We start from the raw sequence: 9372 nt of genomic DNA on the forward strand, positions 1-9372 counted from the left end.
ATAAACCTGTAAGATGATCTCTCTAGCCAGGACAGTAGAATCTGCTTTATTTTAAGGCCTCGTACACCGCATATTATGGCTGTATACCACCTCTGGGTTATACAGAGCTGTAATAAGTCACCCATAGAGTTCTTTGGGGCCCTGCTCTACCAACGTATGCCTTTATAATTTTAGAAGGATACATACAGAGGTTTTTTTTCTTTGATTCCAAACGGCAATAAACCACACACACGTGCCAGCTAGAGGTCTTCTCCTATGTAGTACAGGTTCTGTCATACTACTTCCTATAATAGAGGTGACGTTAGATACTGAATGTGTATATTGTAAAGAGAACCAGTCAGATTTTTGGCTAAATGTATGTATTTTTAAATGGGCTTGTGTTTTTTTTTTTTATTGATATAATTTTTTCAGTTACTCTATGTAATTTTTCTTCCTGCCTGTGTACATTGTTAGTAGGACGGAGAAGATCATTTAACACTCCCTGGCTAACCAGCGGTTCGACCAGAGAGGTGTCAGGGGTGGTCTCTATTAGAGCACCCCTCACCTACTATGTCTGGTGGCCACATACTGTATGCCTTCCTATCAATTATGGCCAGTATTCTGTGACCTGTTACACTGCATTTCTGGGGACTCGCATGTACTTGAGCCCCAGAGGTGAAGTGTAAAGGCCTTATTACATGGGCCAATTATCAGGCAAGCGAGCGATAGTCGGCTGACCTGATCTTTAATGCAGAATTAAAAAATCTTCGTTGTCTGCAGCACATCTCTATGTAATCAGGGAGATGCGCTGCCGACATGATGAAAATATATGGGGATAAGCGATTGTGGTAACGAGTGCTCGTCCCTATACATATCCAATCATTGCTCCATGTGATAGGCGATCAACTAGCTGTCTTGTTGATCGGTGCTCGTTTACATGGCTTATGTTGGGCAGTGTAATAGTGCCCTAAGAAACAATACCCCGTGAGACACCCTAGCTGCCCCGGCCCCCCTTCTGAATGATCCCGGCAGCTAAGGCTGGGATCTTTTGTCCGTGGTTTAGATACTTTTCTTTTTTTTGTACAAAATGAAGTGTGTTTGCCACAATATACGTCAAAAAACCATCTAAACCATGATGAGATCCCAACCTCTGCGGCCACAACTCTCGTGCAAAATTTTCAAATACTGTCCAGATGACTGCAGCGAGCCAGACTGAATCCAGAGCCCCTGTATCTAAGCCTATTGTGTGATACAGTCTGCTGAGTTGATGTATCTAATCCTATCGTGTGATGCTGAGCTGCTGTATCTATTCCAATCATGTGATATGGTCTGCTGTGCAGCTGTATCTAAGCCTATCAGGTGTGGCACTGCCTGATGAGATTCTTTATCTAAGCAATGTATCTAATCTTATCCAGTGTATCTCTATCTTTCTTATCCAGAGCACACTCATCTCTGCTATAGACTCGACTCCTCTACATCTGACATATTCATTGCTACGACATCTGACAAGACACACCGCTATGCTGCATTTGAAAACTGAGCACGGAGTGCGTGTTTTGTCAGATTATTATTTTTTTTGTTTTTATTGTAAACATTTTTTTTTTCCTATTTCTGTACATGATTATGGCGGCAGCTATTTTGCCTGAGCTGCTGTTTACGCCATTAATCCCTTAAGGACTGAGCCATTTTTATTTCTTTAAATTTTCGTTTTTCACTCCCCGCCTTTCAAAAGCAATAACTTTTTGATTTTTTTTTCCCGTCAATAGAGCAATGTGAGGGCTTATTTCTTGCGGGAGGAGTTGTAGTTTCTAGTGGCACCATTTAAAATGCCATATAACGTACTGGGAAACTGAAAAAAATTGCTTGCGGGCTTAAATTGGAAACAACTGCGATTCATACATTATTTCTTTGTCGTTTTTACGGCTTACGTGCATTGAAAACGACAACTTAACGTTTATTCTGGGGCTCAATAAGATTACGGTGATACCAAATTTTATATTTATATATATATATATATATATATATATATATATTTTTAATATTTTTTTTACTAGTTTTACAAAGAAAAACTGTTGTTTCACCACATTCTGAGAGCCATAATTTTATTTAACTTTTCTCGTTGATTGAGTGGTATGAGGGCTTATTTTTTGCGGGAAGAGTTGTAGTTTTTATTGGTACAATTTTTTTTAGTACATACAACTTCTTGATCACTTTTTATTACCTTTTTATATTTTTAGAGCTAAGGTGACCAAAAAACAGCGATTTTGACGGTATAAAATTTTTCTTGCGAGTTAAATGTTGTAATAGTTCGGACTCTTACGAATGCAGCAATACCAATTTTGATCATTTTTTATTATTATTATTATTATATTTGACGTTACTTTAGCGGGAAAAGGTTTTTGTTTTTTTTAACTTTCTAATTTTTTTTTCACTGCTAAAAACTTTATTCAACTTTTTTCTTTTTACACAGTTTAGAAGTCCCCCTAGGGGACTTGAACCAGCGATCGTTAGATCTTATGTATTACTAATGTATTGTAGCGTATAGTCATTTTTACAGGTTACTGTTAAGCAGAGCCAGAGGCAGACAGAAGGCAGACCTGGGGTGCCTTCATTAGGCCCCTGTTCTGTCATGACAAACATCGGCACCCCCCAATTTCATTGCGGGGTTGCCGATGAGCTGTCGAAGGTGGCCACCCTCTCACGCCTGAGATTCTGCGGTTGCGATTGCATCGTTTGAGGGATTAAATGGCCAGGAACAGCGCTTCCGCTGTAAAATAGTGCACTCCATACTTCCCTATAACGCTTATGTACATGATGGTGCGTTCACATATATCGGTTGCATCCGCATCCAGTTTTTTTTTCCTCTCAAGTGATTAATTACAACTGATGCAAAAAATGCCATCTGTCTTTTTCAGTTTTTACTACAAACCATCAGTTATCAGTTTTTACCACAATGGTCCACCAAAAAGGTAGTCTAGGGTCTGAAAATGTCACATTTACTTGATGCCATGTCTAGTCATATTCAGTTATCCTGTGGATTCATTACACAGGACTAGTCTGTGGGCTGTACCATTCTACTGTGACAGGGGCCTCATGCACTATAAGAAAGGTATGTGCTAAGTCTGAAACATCCCTAATGAACAAATGCTACTATCTGCTTTCCTCTACGTTTGCCTGCAGTGAAGTGATTGGGAAGGTTCGCTCACGGTGATCAACTGCGATCTGGGAGATCTGTCACAGTAGGAAGGAGCCCCCGTGACTGAAAAAGCAGCCGCATCAAAGCTAATTTTGTTGACAATGATGAGTACAACTTTTGTCAGAAACAAAGTTAGAAAGTCGAGTGCAATTGGCTCTGGTGTAAAGTGGAGGACAGCACCTAAGAATTGAGGAGCACAGTCACGTTGTTACTTTGGCACCCTTTAAAATGGTTATTTCAAAAATTACATAGATCACCAGGATAGTGATAAATGTATGATCGATGGTGTCCCAAACCACTGGGGCCTCCACCAATCTCTAGCCTGGGGGCGTGGTCTAGCCGCTGATGTGATCGGATGCTTGAGCTGAGAACTCATGTGAGCATCCTGTAACTTATCCTTAACCTGCAGGAAAATTGCTGATATTTTACTGCCCTGTTTGTCCTATGATCACCCGGTCACAAGCTGTGCCTGGCTGTTGATTTAAAAACTAGGCACTGTAATTTTGACACTCCAAAATAAATCAGAATTGAGACCAAGATCATGCGGAAACCTCAGCATGGGATAACCATTACGCCGAGCTGCAGAGAGAAGTAGCTGGCAGACTGGAGCAGTTTGCACACTTTCTACTGGCCTCTGTCTGAGACTGAGGTACATGCTGGCAATGAGGTAGGCAGCCTTCACCTGCATGTGGATGCCGCTGGGACTGAGCAGAGTGAGCATGGGTCTGCTCTAGCTGCTGCCTCTAAGGGTATGTTCACACGGCAGCGTCCGTAACGGCTTAAATTACGGGGCTGTTTTCAGGAGAAATCCGCTCCGTAATTTCAGCCGTAATGGCATGTTGAGGCGCTTTATCGCTGCGTCCATTACGGACGTAATTGGAGCTGCTTTTCCATCGAGTCAATGGAAAACTGCTCCAATTACGTCTGAAGAAGTGACAGGCACTTCTTTGACATGGGCGTCTTTTTTTACGCGCCACTTTTTGACAGTGGCGCGTAAAAAAAATGACCGTGTGCACAGAACATCGTAAGACCCATTCTAATGAATGGGCAGATGTTTGCCAACGCTATCGAGGCGCATTTTCGGACGTAAATCAAGGCGTAAAACGCCCGAATTACGTCCGTAAATAAGCCGTGTGAACATACCCTAACTCTTAGGCTGAGTTCATACGGGGCAGATCCACCCTGTCTGCTGCAGGGAATTCTGGGCGAAAAAGCGAACCAAACCGTGGTGCACTTTTTCGCCTTGAATGTCCGCTGCGAAAAACTGCAGCACTAAAGCTGGCCTGCTAGCAGGCCGGCCTCCTTGGATGACATCTCATCCCAGGAGACCGCTGCAGCCTGTGATTGGCTCCAGCGGTGGTCACATGGGATGAAGCGTCGTCCCAGGAGGATGAAACTCAGACTCCAAGGTAAGGGCCTGTTCACATCACTGTTCACTTTCCGTTCCGGGGTTCCGTAGGAGGTTTCCGGCGGGTGAACCCCCGGAAAGTGAAAGCACAGCTTCCGTTTCAGTCACCATTGATATCAATGGTGACGGAAACATCGGTAATGGTTTCCGTTCGTCACCATTCCGGCAGGTTTCCGGTTTTCCGACGGAATCAATAGCGCAGTCGACTCCGCTATTGATTCCGTAGTTAAAACAAAAACCTGCCGGAATGGTGACGAACGGAAACCATTAGCGATGTTTCCGTCACCATTGATATCAATGGTGACTGAAACGGAAGCTGCGGGGTTCACATGACGGAAACCTCTGACGGAACCCCGGAACGGGAAGCAAACGGTGATGTGAACAGGCCCTAAGTTTATTTTTTGTTTTCTATGTTCCGTTTTTTGTGGCGGGATCGCTGCGAATCTGCAGCAAAAAAACGTAACAACTGCTATTTGATGTGGGATTTACATCCCCCTTGAATTCAATGGGGAAATCCTGCAACATATAAGCAGTGTTTACGTAAAGACAATTGACATGCTGCGTAATGAAACTGCACTGCAGGTCAATTTCTGAGCGGTACTTCCTCTCAGTATTTACACAGCGTGTGGATGAGATTTGTTTTACCTCATCCACTTTGCTGCTACAGTATTTGCTGCGGATTTTCCGCAACAAATTCCGTTGCAGAAAATCTGCAGTATTTACGCAACGTGTGAACGGGCCCTTACTGCTCAACAGGAGAGTCTGCCCGAACCTATCCTGAGAGATGTCCTTTCTAGCAGTTAAACAATGCAATACCACCCTTTCTGCCCTCAAATTGTCAATGGGGTGGGGTCTTAAGTCCATTTCCATTATCAGGAGCGTCTGTCTGGGAGCAGTTGGGTGAATGTTTCCAACACAATATAGATACGGTTTTCTCAATAGTTATTTGGACAGTACTAAAAGCATTCTTAAAGGATATGTACACCCTTGAAAGTGTTGTTTTTTAATATTAATAATAAAAAGGTATGTTTGTGTGTTTGGTACAACTTTATAATTAGTTTTTATTAAAAAATAATTATTTTTTGAGATACAGCTGCTCTGTGTCCTGCATCTGTATCTTCCACTAAGACCAGAATCTGTCAGTCCTGCAGACCTGATAGGTTGCTTGTCTGACAGGCAGGATCCACCTGTAATCTATCACATCTAAGTTATGAGCCCGCTGACACTGAATCAGTCAGTCCCGTGGACCTGACAGGAACAGAATTTAGCGAACGATACAGCTGGTCTTTATACAGGATACAGAGCAGTAAAAATAATTTGTAATAAAAACGAATTATAAAGTTGCACCAATCACACTGATAGGGATTTTTTTTTTAAATACAAAATGTCATTCAGGCCTCATTTACACGAGCATAATAAACGCGCGTGCTTTTCATGCGTGTCGTACGCGCCTATATTACTCTATGGGGCAGTGCAGACAGTGCGTGAATGCGTTGCGTAAAACTCACGACATGTCCTATAATTGTGCGTTTTTTCGCACATCACGCACCCATTGAAGTCAATGGGAGCCAACTGCTCCTCGTCTGGCGAGTCTCTTAATTCTACACATCTTTCGCTTGCATGGCTTGCCTCTTCAATTCGTGTCAGATCGGGGTGTTCAGTTTACGTCAAAGTTCTGGAGAGCCCTCTGTAAACTCCTGGATGTGAGTTTGGACTTTTCCTCAGCCTATCACCCCCAGTCCAATGGGCAAGTTGAAAGGATCAACCAGATCATGGAGAATTATCTCTGCCACTTCATCTCTTCACAGCACAATAACTGGGTACAGCTTCTTCCATGGGCTGAGTTTTCATACAACAACCACACAAGTAAGTCCACCACTTCCACTCCGTTTCACATCGTGTACAGTCAACATCCCAGAGTCCCTCTTCCTGTATCAACTTCATCTCAGGTACCCGCTGCTGACCCGGTCCTCTATTTTGCTGGCGGTAGATCGCATGAAGCGAAAGGCGGATACTAGGAGAAGAGAGCCGCCTCAGTATCTTCCAGGGACTAAAGTTTGGCTGTCCTCTCTGAACATTCGCTTGAGGGTGCCTTCATACAAGTTTGCTCCCAGGTTCCTTGGTCCTTTCGAGATCCTGCAACAGATAAACCCTGTCTCCTATAAGCTGCGGCTGCCTCCTACCCTCAGAATCCCTAACTCCTTCCATGTGTCCCTCCTGAAACCAGTGGTCCTGAACCGCTACAGCAAGACTTCTAGTTCCACAGTTGCCCCCAGCGGTCCTTCTGATGTATTCGAGGTAAAAGAGATCCTGGACTGCAAAAGGGTAGGAGGAAGGACTTTCTATTTGGTGGACTGGAGAGGGTTTGGTCCTGAGGAGAGGTCCTGGGAGCCAGAAGAGAACCTCAGCGCTCCTGCTCTTATTAAAAAATTCCTCTCTCGCTCTGGCCCCAAGAAGAGGGGGAGTAAGAGGAGGGATACTGTAGCGTCCATGGCCGCGTGCCGTCAGGTTCACTCGCCTCCCGACGCCCGCAGCCATGGATCCGTGAGCGCTGGTCCCCGTCTCCCTCCTAGGAGACGCCAGCGCTGACTTCCGCTCCATTCGGCTGTGTCCCGTAGGGTGCGCGCGCACGCTCGCGCCCGGCCTTAAAGGGCCAGCGCGCGCAAATAGGAAGTCATCATCATCAACTGCCATGATTTCCTGGTCTATAAGAAGGCCCCAGGTCTTCTAATCCTTGCCTGAGCGTTGTTCGTTTTCCCAGTCTGTCTTGCAAATGGTCCCTTAGTGTTTCCCGTTCCAATTGTTACCCGTACATTATTACCCGTTCCTGTTTCCCGTTCTGTGCCTTAGTATCGAGTCGTGCCACGTCCTGTGTCTTCTGCCACGTCCGGAGGAATCCGCCACGTCCTGTGTCATCTGCCACGTCCGGAGGAATCCGCCACGTACTGTGCCTTCTGCCACGTCCGGAGGAGTCCGCCACGTCTGGCGCAACTTGCGGCTCCTGTGTCATCCGCCACGTTTGGCGCCATCTGCTGCACCCATCTCATCTGTGCCAGAGCTGCGGCCACCATCTGGACTATTCAGGTACCCTTGTGCGGGACATTGTATTTCTGGGGTGTCCTGTTGTTTGGCCAGCTGCCTCCCCGCTGCGGCGGTACGGCCTAGTGGATCCACTAACCCGCTCCGTGACAGGCGGAGGGCAGGGATATTACTGAAAAAATAGTCCAGGCGAGTATGGGTGTTTTGAGTGTGTGAGAAGGTGTAGGACCTGTGGCCTGTATGATCCACTCGCCACAGGTCGTAAAGGTGGTGCTCTCTAATCAGCTGCCTGAAGCAAGTAGAAAGTCCTGCGAGGGCAGAGGATGGGCAACCGGGTGGGAGAGAAACTCTGTCCATGCACGTGGAAAATGGGACATTGAAATCTCCACCTATATGCCACGACCCTCGAGAGAGGTTGTGTAGTTTGGAGAGGACCCTGCATAGAAAGGCAAGTTGGGGAGTAAACATTACAGAGGACAATAGGTTGGCCAGATAAAGTCACTTCCAAGATAATATATCTACCATATGTGTCAAGGTGTGATGTATGGACCAGGAGAGGACACGTACAGGATATTAGAGTGGTGACCCCTGCCCTCTTACGGCCTTAGGTGGTATAGTATACAACAGGATAATTCAGGGGAGGAGAATAAGTAATGGTGAGAATACAGGTGCATACAGCTTACGGTTACGTAGAGGCGGACCACTGTCAGGTTTCGTAGTCAGCAGATCTCCACGATACTCGTCTTCTAATGGCGTCCTTATGATAAATAAAGTAATCTTGTCCATTAGTGCGGAAGGTGGTTTAAAGAGGGGGGGGGGGTGGCACAGCGAGAGACAGACTGGGGAAGCCAAATATATCAGTAACATGAAAAACACAAAATCAATACGCATCAAGTATATAACGAAAATTACTACCAGGTAAAATTAGCCACCCTGGGGTGGGTGATAATGAGGCAGGTCAGAGAAGCTTGTAATTCAAAATTACACTTTGCGACTCTCTGGGAGCAGAGGGAGAGCTGCAAAAAATGTACCCAAGTTAAGGGGTAGTCGGGCAACAGTAGTCAAACGACTGCAGCTAAGGAACTGTTAGAGAACACAGCTTACAGGTAGGGACAGGTGAACTAAATTACCTATCCTACCCTGCCACAATCTACTTAAAGAAGAGAAAAGAAAACAAGAAATATAAGTTAGCCTAAACATTTCAATATTTTGAGGAGATGCCAGTCAGTGGACTTTCGGAATCCCTCACAGAAGTCTTATAGGTGCCAGCGAGTGATTGTGTCCCTCATGGCGGAGCAGATCTTGGGGAGTGTCGGTGCGGTGAACGCCTAGAAGGAGAGTCTCCTTTTGTTGCGGACGGATTGACAGACCGGCGGTGGAGGGGAGGGTGGTAGAGGAATCTCCCAGTTCTGCAATTTGGGGGAAGATATACTAAGCGTATCGCAAAAGTGAAGTAGATCCCCCGGCGATTTCAATGTTGCAGAGGCACCATCTCGTCGGGCAGTAAAAGAGAACGGGAATCCCCATCTATAGTTGATGTTGTGGTCCTGTAGTGTAGTGAGGCGAGTACGAAGCAGTCTCCTTTTCTGGAGAGTAATCCAAGAGAGGTCTGAAAACAATTGAATTGTTTACCCCTAATCCTGATATTGCGTCGACATCCTCTGTTGTCCAGCTCCTCAAATATAAATGCATGTCTCTAAGGGTATGTTCACATGGGCTATTTTCGGAAGGCAGAACACCTACAAGCATC

The sequence above is a fragment of the Rhinoderma darwinii genome, chromosome 8 (assembly GCF_050947455.1).
Source record: "Rhinoderma darwinii isolate aRhiDar2 chromosome 8, aRhiDar2.hap1, whole genome shotgun sequence".
In the NCBI taxonomy this organism is placed as follows: domain Eukaryota; kingdom Metazoa; phylum Chordata; class Amphibia; order Anura; family Rhinodermatidae; genus Rhinoderma; species Rhinoderma darwinii.